The sequence below is a fragment of the Neoarius graeffei genome, chromosome 4 (genome assembly GCF_027579695.1).
Source record: "Neoarius graeffei isolate fNeoGra1 chromosome 4, fNeoGra1.pri, whole genome shotgun sequence".
NCBI lineage: Eukaryota > Metazoa > Chordata > Actinopteri > Siluriformes > Ariidae > Neoarius > Neoarius graeffei.
Window position 1 is genome coordinate 29462770 of NC_083572.1, and position 15567 is coordinate 29478336.

The 15567-nt window shown below is 45.3% G+C and overlaps 1 pseudogene; it reads left to right on the top strand.

Moving 5' to 3' along the window:
• Positions 1 to 11898: 11898 nt before the first annotated feature.
• LOC132884555 (claudin-10-like) overlaps positions 11899 to 15567 on the top strand; it is a 30960-nt pseudogene continuing 27291 nt past the window's right edge.

Sequence of the window (15567 nt, forward strand, 5' to 3'; positions counted from 1 at the left end):
ATTCCAATTCTCTCAAATGGGGTCTTCATCAATGGAAGAGGGTGCAAAGGCGCTTTTGGAATGGCCACTGGATTTACTAACTGGCATTTGCGGCATGCCGTACACCACCTACGAACATCGCCGCGAATCCCCGGCCAATAGAATCGGGCCATTATTCAGGGTAGTGTCTTATCCTGCCCTAAATGTCCAGCCATGGGATTAAAGTGAGCCGCCTGGAATACCAATTCCCGGCGGCTCTTCAGAACTAAAAGCTGCATGACTCGCTCTTTAGTTTGAGTGTCCTGCGTCACTTGGTATAACCTATCCTTCATAATCACGAAGTAGTGGAAGGACGGGGTGGCGTTCGGCTGGAGCATTTGACCATCGATTACTCTCACTTGGTCAAACACATGTCACAGAGTCTCGTCTCGCGATTGCTCTAATGGGAAATCTGCGAGGGATTCCCCAAGAGAGAGAGGAGGGGCTGGCGGCTCCTCACTTTGACACAGAGATGACGTAGATGACTCTGTGACAGCTGCTCCCACCAAAGCGACACCGGGACCTCCCCCCGTTAAATGGCAGGACCCACTCTTGACTAAGTGCATCATTAAATCCCGAAATCCCAGCCAATCAGTCCCCAAAATTATCGAGTGGGTTAGGCAAGGATTGACCGCCGCTTTTACTCTAAATTTTTCCCCTCTGAAAAAAATGTGGACCGACACCAAAGGGTAGCTGTGAACGTCCCCATGCACACACAACACCTTCACCCCCTGTGCTCCCCCCAATGCCTCATTTTGAACCAGGCTTTGGTGAATTGTGGTCTGATTACAGCCAGAATCCACCAACGCCTGATATGTATCCCCTTGGATACTCACCGGTATGCGATACGCTCCGGGCCGATTGAGGGCAGCCTCTGGCGCGTCGGGGATCAGAACCACCACGCCCACTTCCATCGCCATGCACTGCTGTTGCAGGTGGCCCGGCTCCCCGCAGCGCCAGCAAACTGGCCTGGGCTTTCCCTCTGCACCGGTGTTCTGGGGCTCACTCACCTGAGGTGGGGGGAGAGACAGACACAGAAGGGAGAAACGGGAGGGCACCGCAGGTGTGGCAGGCTGGCTGGGGTGGTGCCGGCCCCCGCCTCTGCAGTGGGGAAATGGGGTAAGGACGGGACGCAGGAGGAGGGGGAGAGAGAGAGAGAAGAGGAGAGAAGAGAAGATGCCATCTGCTGTCCTGCCACCAGAACAGCCACCAAATGGTCCTCTGCCAGCTCGACTGCCTGATCCAGCGATGCTGGGCGGTGGCACTGGACCCACTCCGCAGTTCCTGCTGGCAAGCGAGCAATGAATTGTTCCAGCACCACCTGGTAGATGATCCCCTCGGCATCGCGGTTGTCGGCCCTCAACCACCACCAGCAGGCGTCTCGGAGCTGCTGGCCAAACGCGAAAGGCCGGCCAACTTCCTCCAAGTGCAACGCGCGGAAGCGCTGGCGCTGCTGTTCTGGGGTGCGCCCCACACGCTGGAGGACGGCCCAGTGGAGGTCCGCATAGGCCAGCCGGCAGTCGGCGGGGAGCTGTAGCATGGCCAGCTGTGCCTCTCCCGTTAGCAGGGGGAGGAGGCGTGCTGCGCGCTGCTCCATCGGCCACCCCGAGGCTTCTGCGACTTGCTCGAAGAGCGTGATGAACGCCTCGGGGTCATCCTGCGGGCCCATCTTGGTGATGGTGAGGGGCGACGGGCCCGCGGTAGGAGCGCTGGTGGACCCTGCCGACACGAGGAGGTGCCGGAACGCCTCTCGGTCTTCTTGCTGGGCCAGCACCAGGGCCTCAAAGCATCACTCTTGTTCCTTTCGGAGGGTGACTAGCGCCTGGTGCTGGCTTTGCTGGGCCATGGTGAGGGCGTGGACCAGGTCGGCGAATGGGAAGGACTCCATGGGGCTGATCAGCTGGTGCTCCACGTCCCGGGTTTCAGCACCACTGTAGCGGTTCGCTATGAATGAGTGGAGCACAGAGGACGGCAGGACAGAGATCAGGTTGACACACTTTTATTGTCACACTTTTCAGTCTAACAACTATGTTTTAACGTTTACAGACACCCACACACACTCAGCGTCTGGTTCCGGGGAGAGACCCTCTGCTCTCGCTCTCCCTCCTTAAATAGGGCGCGGTCACTGGGAAGATACACACAAACACAGGTTAATTGCTGTCAGGTGTAGTGATTCTGCCACTTACCTTCCCTGACTCCACCCTCCTGTCACAGACCGGCGCTTGACCACGCCCCCGCTGCCACAGATCTGTAGGGTTTCCTGGAGCTCTTTGAGCTTGCAGCATCTTCATGGGGATGGCCAGAGGAAGCTTGGGTTCTACACCTCCTTCCCTCACTTTTGGAGGAAGCCCAGCTCACCACAGAGCAGTTGCCAGTGTGTATGCAGCTGGAGTGTGAAGAAAGTGGTGCTGTTATAATTCAGCCAGACCCCAGAGGGACATTGGTGATGCTTCCAGGTTCATTTCTTACAAAAAAAAAAAAACACTGGTTCATCCAACCACAATACATGTTTCAACTATGTGATGCTTCATTCCAGATGCCTCTGAGCCCAGAGAACTCAGTGCTACTTCTGGACACATGAAATATATTGGATTCATACTGTCTACATTGAAATGCAAATCAAAGTAAATTTAGTGTAGGTATCATGCCGCCATTTTGTCTGTAAGAACTACAATTCCCAGTCCTCTGCCGCGTGACCTACGTCACGCGTGGGCGGGATCATCTACGTCAGTCCGCCATGTGTGCATAAGTCCAGGCGGAAGTTCCACTCTTTGTCTCTTGCGTCCGGTTTCCGAGGAGTCTAGACGCATAAAGAGATGCTCTCAAACCTGAAAACACCTCTTTCTTGCAAGATCCATCATTCAGCACGATTTCTTACCCTTGGCCAAGGTAAACTCTAGAATAGTGCGATCTTTAAACTCAACCTGAGTTACAACCGATTTATTCGTATTAGAAGTGACGTCACGACTGCAGCCCAGGTAGTTAAAAGTTAAGAAGCGATTGAATCCTTTTTAACTCACAAGCGCTGTGCATCTTATTCTGATCAGAGACTTTTCCTCACAAATGCTGAAGTTCAGACCAAGAGTCCTCTGCTTTCCACGGGAACCACCCAAGTGCTCCGCTGGACCCAAGAAGACTCTGCACTTTCTACACGGGCGGCTCACGTGCTTCATGAACAGCGAAGCTCTGCAACGGCAAACATCTTCTTCATATCTTGCTAAAGGCAGGATTAAGTAAGATTTTGGCATTTGGGCATAATTAAGATAGTCTTAGGAATTTGCTTTTATTTGAAATAGTGTGAATTTAAACCCAGGTTTATTCATTATGCTATTAGACACACAGCTTGTCGAGTTGAATTGTTCTGTTTTGTTTTAATCTCAATTGTTTTAATAGACAGGCTGTGCATGCTTCTCTTTCTCTTATTATTCTTACTGACATTTTAATTTCATTATTATACATCTTGATCTCATCAAGATTTCAGTGGATTCAGTATGGTTATGAGCTAGTGGGTTAGCTACAGCTTCCCTTTGTCTGCTTAGCAACACAAAGCTAATCAAGGCCTACCATGTGCTCACCAGGCCTTACAAACACACTTTAGCTAGGCCATAGGACCTTTCACAAACACACACTAGCAACATAAGGCTAATCTAGGCCTCCACCACATGTAGTTAGCTACACGAGGCTGAACACATGGTCAAGTCCTCCCGCCCCACACACACACACAAACACACATTAGCAACAGAGCTAATCCTTTGTTCTATTTAGATAACATTCCTTTGTTTTAGCTAGCAACAAGTTAGGCTAAACACACACACACCTTGGCTCAGGCCTAGGGGCCTAACACACACACACACACACACATATAAATCTCATCTCATCTCATCTCATTATCTCTAGCCGCTTTATCCTTCTACAGGGTCGCAGGCAAGCTGGAGCCTATCCCAGCTGACTACGGGCGAAAGGCAGGGTACACCCTGGACAAGTCGCCAGGTCATCACAGGGCTGACACATAGACACAGACAACCATTCACACTCACATTCACACCTACGGTCAATTTAGAGTCACCAGTTAACCTAACCTGCATGTCTTTGGACTGTGGGGGAAACCGGAGCACCCGGAGGAAACCCACGCGGACACGGGGAGAACATGCAAACTCCACACAGAAAGGCCCTCGCCGGGGCTCGAACCCAGGACCTTCTTGCTGTGAGGCGACAGCACTAACCACTACACCACCGTGCCGCCCACACATATAAATATATATATATATATATATATATACACACCTCACTGCTTGTATATATTGATTATTATTTTTATCTTTGTATAATAAATTAATTTATTATCAAAGCTGTGTGTATTCATCTTGTTGCTATGAACAATATCTGAAGTCCCCAATCTCTCAAAGAATTCAAAAAGGTGCATATAAGTTATGTAATATGGTAAGTGATCGTAATAATTTGGAAATATACCATAATTTAGCTGTTTGGTAATTTATTATTAAGCACCAGGATTAATTGTACGATTCACTAAATGATTCATTGAACGATTCACTAAATGATTCACTGAATGATTCACTTCAAATGAGACTGATTCTATGGCATGATTCAATTCAAATGAGTCAAAGTAAATGATTCAATGGGATTTATTCATTTTAATTATTAACCTTCAAATTTAATGAGACTGATTTAATGAGATTGATCACTTAATTTCAATAATTAACTGATTGCACCCACAGTAAATTGGTGCCCCATGTGAGGAAGATTGGTTTGTTGACTTCTTGAAATATTGTTGCAGCAACAAATAAACTATCAGTTTAATTCAGCAACTGCTAAGGTATATCCCCAGGTGTGCTAAAACGGTTAACAGTAGTGTGATAACCATATCACAAATACTCATAACCTATTTAACTTAGGATAAGAGAGCATTTCCAAATAAACCTTATTAATTAATTACATAGTTAATGTTAATTAATAATGATTAAATTAATAATTAACTCATTGATTAATTATCTAGTATCCAGCCTAAGTAAAATGGCATCCCCTCGTGTTTCAAAAATGGAAGACAACGCTCAAGACATGTCTCTCCTTGAGGTCATCGCAGACCTCATTCACTGCTCTGCCTCCGAAAAGGCAAACATTAAGTACACGAGTGAGAGTGAATGCCAAAACAACTTAGATAACTCAAACAAACATATGAGAGATCCAAAAAGAACAACTTTTAATGTCCAAGCGGCACTAGGTAAGCTATTCCTATCATACTTCCAAAATGCTGATTCAGAAATCAGACGCCTTCGCGGAGAGGTTGAAAGGCTGACCACCAGCAATGCCGAGCTGACAGCCGATAATAATGATTTACATAGGGAGCGTGAGCTCTTGAAGACCTCCCTTGATGATTGCAACGAACGGCTAGAGAAAGCCTAAATGAGCCTTAGAGGGCTGCCCAGGAGCAGACCCCCCCAAGAGCAGTGTGAGGGGCGTGAAAGACCCCCAACAATGCGCCAAAGCTCAGAGCGGGAAGAGGCGTCCGAACCGGACACCATAAATGATCTGGTCGAGGACCAGACACCCCGCCAAACTCCATCAACTCGCTACTCGACTCGGTCGTTTAGCCAAGATGGAGCCATCCTGCGCTCATCCGGAGCCCAGGACCCTAGTACACCCAGGTCAGTGTGCTACAGTACCCCTGATCAATCTTCAGATGAATCAGACTATGAATCTAGTGCGAAACGGGAACAACACCAGAGTAGCTTAGATAGTGAGTGCTCAGAAGAGCCAAGAAGGTCACACAAGGACGTGCACCAAACCCTTTGCTTACGGCAAATTGACTTACTTGCCAAAGATGTCAAACAATTCGATCCCGACAATCAAAGAACTAATGTAAATAACTATTTACGAGAAATTGATCGATGCCTGATGGACCTGCCGAATTCCACAACACGTGAAAAACTTAGACTAATCTGGAAGACCTCCAGTAGTAGCGTTCGTGCCTTTTTAGAGATACTACCCCCAAACATTCGTGATAGTTATTCGAAACTTCACAATTACATGAGGGAAGAATATGCACCATACACAGACAAAACCTCCGCGATTTTGTGTGCATTACAAATCAAACAAAAATGGTCTGAGGTGCCTCGTGAATATTACAGACGGCTACGTACTGCCTATTTCCAAGGTAGTAGTGCACCAGGGTTGGAAGAAGATAGAGGTTTCATATCTCTCTTCTTACATAACCTCCACCCAAGCGTGCAGACCCATGTCACACTGATGTGTCGATGAGGTTGCTATTCGATGAGGGAAATTAGGCGACTAGCCCAAATGACCTGGGATACCATTGTCAAAACCGCAAACGGAAATGATGATGAACCCAGAGTCCTTAGGCTCCAGGATGCAAATGGGCCCCCGCTAACCTTAGAAGGAGGCAAAGCTCCAAAAGGGGGACCCCCCTGGAGAAATCCCGGTCCAAACCGCCCCTTGCCGAGCCATCACCAGGGTGAGTGGAAAAATCGACAAGGTAAGGCCAGGAGGGACCGAGGGCGAGTCCACAGTGACTATGGCAATCGCCCATCACATGAAAAGGGTCGTAGGGAACAAAACGGTTGGCAGCAAAACCGTCATCCCCGCTCTGATCAGAAACGGCAGAAGCGTTCCGACCGTAGCTCTAAACGTAAGGGTAGAGATGACCAACACAGTGACTCAGACCAACCTGGTGAGTTCCCCTCAGAGCTGGACTCTTTAAAAGCCCAGTTGGCTGAGATTAAAGAACTGTTACAGGAGACGTCAGACCCCTCAACAGATAAAACAAAAGAGCCCAAGAAAAATGACAAAAAGCTATTCGCTGGCATGACTAGGCCAGGAACCATGGGTATATCTCGTGAAAGGGGGAGGAGATCCCTCTGAAACAGCAGGCGAGGGTCAGGATGTAGGGCCCCCCCTGGTGGCGAAGGCAAACACACAAAACGCACCTCTCATGTGCGCTAAAGTCTTCACCACCATTTCTCAGACACACGGCTCTCACAAGGCGACCCAATCCCAACCAAGCCCTGCAACATAAACGTAGTCAGCTTCAGACAAAACAAAACCCCACAGTCGTTGGATCCCACAAAATATGCACAAACCCGTTGCGACGAGATTAGTGCGAACACCGATCAACCGAGCGCCACGCGAGATCAAATTTCCAATGAACTTCAGTTCATGTCTTTGCACACCGAGTCCGGTGTCGAAACACCTGACATCGCGATTCCCCCTAGTGGCCACAATTCTTTGAAAAACCTCCCTCTATCCATCGACTCAGACACAGACACCCATTTCACTGCTGGTGTAATGGCTGCGCTGTGGAACATGTTAGGCGTCGAGGCGAAATTCCATATCGCGTACCACCCTCAATTCTTTGGTCAGGCTGAACGAGCCATTCAAACCATTGTGAGCATGCTGGGAAAGTATCACAAACCATGGTAAAATTTAGGACGTGAAACTTCCCTTGGTGCTAAGGGCCATTTGGTCCACCCCTCATTGCGCCACTGAAGTCACACCCTTTGGGATGATGACTGGGCGAGAGTCGGTTCTTCCCCCGCATCTCCTATACAAACCAGAGGCCATGAGCGTCGCAATTGCATACACCGCACATCAACATGTCGCCGACCTACGACGCCACCTACAGTCAACCTTTACAGGTGCCCAAAAGAATCTCGATTCGAGAGTAGGACACAAAGCCTACTACGCCCGAATCTCAGAGAAGTTCCTACCACCCTGGTCGAGACCTTTCGATCGTGGGAAAACCGTTCCCCGTCGCGTATCACATTAGGACATCTAGGCCTAATCAAACGCTTTCATATCGATTTCCATGATAATCGAATCAAACCTTTTGAACAGTCCTCACTCCAAAAGGGGGTGGATGACAGCTAGGCCCATCATGTCCACCTAGCTTGTACGCATCACTCAACCATAAGCGTACACTAACATCCCCGGTCAGACTTCACCAACCCAATGAAGTAATAACCCTTCAGTATAACATGGTAGATAAAATACTAAAATCCGCTATTATTACTAGTGTGTGTTCATCGCAAATACACCCGGCATATAGTCTTGGCAGTGCTATCCTCATTTTTGTGAATCCACAAGACTTAGAGATATGCACCCCCACTAAAGACATCCACTGGGTCTGCCCAGGCAACCCATACATAACACTTTGCCAAGTTAGATAAGATGGTCTGTGTCCCTGACAGCTTTAGCCGCAGTAGCGCATGCTCTCTGGCCAGACTGCTATTACCAAACACAGAAGATTTCTAGAAGATTAGGTTTGCCAACCCAAACACTAATACTTCTTTCCTTCCTTCATTTCTTCTCTTGTCTTGTTTTTATGCATAAGAAATTGAACACTACATGTTTCATGTTCAATGTTTAATTTTTTTTATGTGGTTTTGATCTAGTTAGTTAGATAGTGATTATATGCCCAAAATGCCCATAGTGATTATATGCCCAAAATGCCTCTGTCTCCAACTGTCTTACTGGAACTCATGAGTTTACACAGTCTTCACAGGACACCATGAACTGTGCAGAACAAGTCTACCTCAAGGACTATGGACACGGCGATGATACGATACGGTGCTCTCAGTGCTATGACTCCATCATACCCCTGAGACCAAAAGGGGGAATGTAGGTATCATGCCGCCATTTTGTCTCTAAGAACTACAATTCCCAGTCCTCTGCCGCGTGACCTACGTCACGCGTGGGCAGGATCATCTACGTCAGTCCGCCATGCGCGCATAAGTCCAGGCGGAAGTTCCGCTCTTTGTCTCTCGCGTCCGGTTTCCGAGGAGTCTAGACACATAAAGAGATGCTCTCAAACCCGAAAACACCTCTTTCTTGCAAGATCCATCATTCAGTGTGATTTCTTACCCTTGGCCAAGGTAAACTCTAGAATAGCGTGATCTTTAAACTCAACCAGAGTTACAACCAGTTTATTCGTATTAGAAGTGATGTCATGACTGCAGCCCAGGCAGTTAAAAGTTAAGAAGCGATTGAATCCTTTTTAACTCACAAGCGCTGTGTATCTTATTCTGATCAGAGACTTTTCCTCACGAATGCTGAAGTTCGGACCAAGAGTCCTCTGCTTTCCACGGGAACCACCCAAGTGCTCCGCCGGACCCAAAAAGACTCTGCACTTTCTACACAGGCGGCTCACGTGCTTCATGAACAGCGAAGCTCTGCAACGGCAAACATCTTCTTCATATCTTGCTAAAGGCAGGATTAAGTAAGATTTTGGCATTTGGGCATAATTAAGATAGTCTTAGGAATTTGCTTTTATTTGAAATAGTGTGAATTTAAACCCAGGTTTATTCATTACACTATTAGACATGCAGCATGTCGAGTTGAATTGTTCTGTTTTGTTTTAATCTCAATTGTTTTAATAGATAGGCTGTGCATGCTTCTCTTTCTCTTATTATTCTTACTGACATTTTAATTTCATTATTATACATCTTGATCTCATCAAGATTTCAGTGGATTCAGTATGGTTATGAGCTAGTGGGTTAGCTACAGCTTCCCTTTGTCTGCTTAGCAACACAAAGCTAATCAAGGCCTACCATGTGCTCACCAGGCCTAACAAACACACTTTAGCTAGGCCATAGGGCCTTTCACGAACATACACTAGCAACAGAAGGCTAATCTAGGCCTCCACCACATGTAGTTAGCTACACGAGGCTGAACACATGGTCAAGTCCTCCCCCCCCACACACAAACACACATTAGCAACAGAGCTAATCCTTTGTTCTATTTAGATAACATTCCTTTGTTTTAGCTAGCAACAAGCTAGGCTACACACACACACACCTTGGCTCAGGCCTAGGGGCCTAACACACACACACCACACATATATACAAGCAGTGATATATATATATATATATATATATATATATATATATATATATATATATATATATACACACACACCTCACTGCTTGTATATATTGATTATTATTTTTATCTTTGTATAATAAATTAATTTATTATCAAAGCTGTGTGTATTCATCTTGTTGGTGTGAACAATATCTGAAGTCCCCAATCTCTCAAAGAATTCAAAAAGGTGCATATAAGTTATGTAATATGGTAAGTGATCGTAATAATTTGGAAATATACCATAATTTAGCTGTTTGGTAATTTATTATTAAGCACCAGGATTAATGGTATGATTCACTAAATGATTCATTGAACGATTCACTAAATGATTCACTGAATGATTCACTTCAAATGAGACTGATTCTATGGCATGATTGTTAGCCTCGGCACCAGAGTCAACAAGGGCGGCCAGGGTGTGGGTGGAATCCGACAGACGAAGGCAAACTTGGAGCATAGGTTTCTGGCTGGCGGAGGATTGGAGGATCATAGAACCCAACCGGGCCCCTCCTATGTCCGGTGAGCTCTGGCTTCTCCGTGCGGTGATGACTGGCTGAGTCCGGCGGGCCCTCTCTCGTCGACGGGTCTGGACCCAGTGGTCAATGCAGACGGCCAGGGCGATAGCCTTGTTGAGTGTCTACGGTTGCTCGTATGAGACCAATTCGTCCTTCATGTAGTCGGCCAGCCTGTGCAGATAGGCTTCCACCAGCGCCTGCATGTTCCACTTGCTGTGCCAGGCCAAGGTCTGGAAATCGATCGAGTAGTCAGCCACTGCACGTCTGCCTTGGCGAATACTTATCAGTCCTCCGGATGCCTCTACTGATGACAAGCCCGGGTCGAAGACCTTAATCATCTCTGCAGCAAATGGAGAAGGAGGCACACGCCAGTGTCCGGCATTCATACTCAGCAGTCCCCCACAGGCGGGCGCGGCCAGTCAGATGAGTGATGACGAAGGCCACCTTCACTACCTCTGACGCGAAGGTTCTGGGCTGTAGGTCGAAGATCAACCGACAGCTGGTCAGGAAAGCACGGACTTGGGAGGGGTCACTGTCAAAATGCTCCGGACTGCCGACCTTGGGTTCCGGGGCATCAAGTGCAGCAGGAGCACCTCCCGGAGGCCCAGGGGGTGCTAGGGCAGTGAGCAGCTGGAATGCTTGGTCCAGTTGTTGTTGCTGGAGCTGCTGCTGATGGCCATGCTGGATCAGGGCTGTAACATCAGCAGACATCCCCTTTGGTGCACTGCAGCCGGTCTAGGGCAGAGGGTTCGGGCGCTGACTCCATGCTGGTCAGATCGTTCTGTCACAGAACAGACCGGAGGGGAGATCAAATGCACTCAAACCACAGTTTATTAATAATAGGGGAAAAGGGAGTTAGGAGAATGTGTGTGTGGGTGAAGTCCAGAGGCAGGAGAACTGAGAGGCAGGGATGGCTGGTGGTGACATCTGATGTCTCCCATCCAAGTACTGACTGGGCCCAACCCTGCTTAGCTTCTAAGATCTGACAGGATCTGGCATAGTCAGAGAGCTGTGGCTGTAGGCTGACAGAACTTGGGTTTCAGGCAGTCTCCAAGCGTGCAGTCCCTCAGCAGGCAGGACTTAGAGAGCAAACTGGAACACAGTCACAAATCAGGTAGCAAGATAGGGGACAGAAGGCAGGTCAGGGTACCGGGGCTGGAGAGCAGACAGAGTCAAACGGAACAGAAGGCAGGTCAGGGTACCGGGGCTGGAGAGCAGACAGAGTCGAACGGAACAGACCAATTTCAGGAGTCAGAGTAGTAGGAACACAGAGCAGGTTATCAGGCTGAGAGTTGCAGACGATCTGACACAGGAGCTAGGGAGAACTGCAGCTTAAATACACACAGGGGGAGAGGAGGTGATAGGCAACAGCCAATGACTGTCACTGAAAGATAATAAGAGGAAGTGAGTGCGGGCGTGGCCGGTAATGCTAAGTGGAGATGTTACCTGAAGAGAGAAGCCCACAGGTAGGACCATGACAGGCTGGAAGGTAGCTGCTGTTGGTGGCCAGAGTGGCAGCTCTGTCATCTACATTACTCAGTATTGGTCCAGTTTGTGGCGGACCTGCTCCACTGCTTCTAATGCTGTCTCCAACTGCTATGACTTCCCCATGCTCTGGTCTGTGGAGAGTAAGTACATGTCTTAGGGCAATTACTGCTGCTTTGGTCGTGTGAATATTTCCCTGTTTTATTGAAAACTTACCAAATAAGTGTGCTGTATGAAGAAGGCTATTCAAGGTAATAAGTCTTATATGTTCAGATCATGTCCAGATTGTGAGGGCATTACTAATAGGTGGAATATCCATTGGCATGCTGGGGTTCATTCTGAGCCTCGTAGGGATGGAGTGCACTTACATCGGGGGCAAAGAGAAAGAGAAGAACAGAGCCATCTTCATTGGAAGCCTCTGTCATGCAACCAGTGGTACCAAGATTAATTTTTTTATTATTATAATTTTGACCATGACAGTATGTTTCCCACAAATGAAATTAATGACTTTGCTGCTCTTTTTTTATTTCCCTTTTTTTTTTTTTAGGTTTGTTAGCTGCAGCAGGGTATGCAGTCTATGCTTGCCACATTACAGCAGAATTCTTCAACCCTAGTTTTGAATTAAAGTAAGCACTCTCTGCATTTGGGAAGGATTCTACAATCCTGTCTCTTTTAATTTTTCAAATAATTAGGATTCTTAGTGAAGCATTACTATGGTACTTCAAACTTCTTTTGTCTTTTAAATTGAGACATATCATTAATTAACTGTGATGGAGAACAATGTCAAATCAAGTCAGTTTATTTCTATAGCGCTTTTAACAACATACATTGTCACAAAGCAACTTTACAGAAAAATAAAGACTTTAAGCATATGAGCTAATTTTATCCATAATAAATGTATTTATCCATGATGAGCTAGCCTGTGGTGACAGTGGCAAGAAAAAACTCCCTCAGACAATATGAGAAAGAAACCTCGAGAGGAACCAGGCTCAAAAGGAAACCAATCCTCATTTGGGTGATAACAGATAGTATGATTATAAATAAATAACTTGCTTCTATAACTGTGTCCTATGTAGTCACAAAACACAACTGTGTAACCAGGAATTTCATTATAGGTTTTAGCATGAAATCTCTTTTGTTGAAGTTATCAACTGTTCACTGATGGGGACTTGAGTGTAAAGACTGTTCATGACAACCGCAGTCCTAAAGTTATCATGGCAATTGTAGTCTTCAGCCACCATAGCAAACTAAGTGTCCAGAGCCATCTTCTAAGTTTGTCTTTTGACGATGCAGTTTTGTCTTGCTTGCCTATCTAATTTCAGGTTTGACCTGGGCACACCATTGTTCATTGAATGGGCTGGATGTATGTTTCAGTTCACTGGAGGGATCTTGTACATGGTTTCAATTTATAAGCTTTGGACTCTGAATAGAAGGTGAGTTTACATTTAGATACTGCATTGCATTCTCTCCATTGACCAGAACAGGAATCTTACTGAACTGTTTAACTGTATCAAACGGCACAATTTAACATTTTCCCTGTTCCAGGTTTTGAAAGGTTAATAATTACATGACAGATAATGTGTGCTAAAACAGACAAATAGGTTTACTTTGCATGATATTCAGATTCTAATGATGCTTAATAAAAAGTATTTCTACAGGACAATTGAGGATATGGTTCCTGCTGAAGAAGCTGTAGCCCTGCATTCCATTCCCACAAATATCTCCAACTCCTCTGAGCTTACCACCAGATCTAAAGAGTCTACTGTGCCTGAGCTCTCCTTAAAGTCATCTTCCACTGTCTTATAAGTCCCTCCATCTTTCCAAAGCTTTATGTTTTTCATTTTGAAGAGATGGAACCCTCTTGGGTCTCATGGGACTCGATGTGACTGGAAAATTCTCAAGCTCTTTCTGATCTTATTAAACCATTCATTTGCTTAATTTGCCAGTGTGAAAGCTGAATAATAACAAAAATCAGATGAGTGTTAAGTGACATCATGATGTTTGCCATTACACCAATTAAGTCTTATTTGTAAACTGATTAAGTAGCAGATTGTGGCAATATATGTTAAGTTGTATGACCAAATGACACACCCACCCATAAATTATAAATACAGTTAAAGTGTGCTAAATTCTAAGATGGAACAACTATCTTTGTACTAACTGGTATGCTATTTGTGTGTGTGTGTGTGAGAGAGAGAAATATAGAAACAAACTGAAGGTATTCCACAAAGCAAGTTAAAGACGGGGTTTATTTGAATGAGCCTTACTTGAGTTCCCTTACTCAAAGTTTAGGTTTCTGGCAGACAACTGTGTTGCCACAAATTTGCAGCAAGGTCCTATTTTCACAGCAAACTTCTGGCTAACTTTGTGGAAAACTTATGGCAAATAGTTGCTTATAATTTCTATTTTTTTGGCACAGGTTTGCAAAAATGTTTTTGAGCAAATTTGCCACAAATTTATATTGTGTGTTTCTAGCAAGTATTTCTGTAGGGCTTAAACTCTTGAAAAAAAACAAACAAACAAAAAAAAACACCCCACACAAAACCACTGCTGTTTAAAAATACATTTAATAAATACAAGTGAATCAACCACAAGAGACACACTAACAAATTTCCCTGTTAAATTAGAGTAAACTATTGGCAACCACAGTCACTAGCATTAAATGGTTAGTTTACCTACTGTAATCTAGACCAGTTCATTACTATAAGAATAATGCAAGCTTTACAATACTGTATTCTGAATTAGTTTCATATTTATTAAAACAGTAAAATATGAATTACACAATACATTAAAGGCTCAATAATGACAATACACATAGGGATAAAAGTTAAACAAGCTGAAAAAAAATGTTGACAGTATGTATTCAGGTACAGTATTAAATAAAATGACAACACAATCACAAGCTCCAGGTAAAAATATTGAGCTGTCTGACCAATCCAGGAAAAGTGAATTTGCAGCTGAAGAAGATTCTGTATGCACATAAGTACACAAACCGGAGACTTTTTTTTTTTTGGGGGGGGGGGGGGGGGGGGGATAAAATCAGTAAAAATCCAACTAAAATACAGGTTTTCTATTTAAAAAATTTTTTTCAAAATCTTATATGTCCAAAATCCTTTGTAAATTTGTGTCCGTATTATACCCAGGTACTGTGACTTCGCAGACGACATAGCCTTACTTTCACATATCCAGGGGGACATTCAGGAAAAAACAAATAGAGTGGACCAACAAGCAAGTAGTGTAGGTCTCAAAATACACCCAAACAAGACAAAAATAATGAAAGTAATGAGTAAAAGCACAACAAAGACAACCATATGTGGACAGGAGTTAGAAGAAGTAAAGGACTTCAAATATCTTGGCAGCTACATTTCAGCCTACAGGAACATTGAGAAGGAAGTTTCCACCAGAATTGGCTTGGCAGCACAAGCCTTTAACAAACTGAGAAGTATCTGGAAGTCATCTACCATGAAGCAAAAGACCAAACTGAGAATACACAAATCAAATGTGCATTCCGTTCTTCTTTATGCGTCAGAAACATGGAGAACCAACAAGAGAATAGAAAGCCGTCTCAAAGGTTTTGAAGGTAGATGCCTTAGGAGAATTCTGAAGGTACGCTGGGAGCAAAAAATCTCAAACAAAGAAGTAAGCAAATGTACAGGTA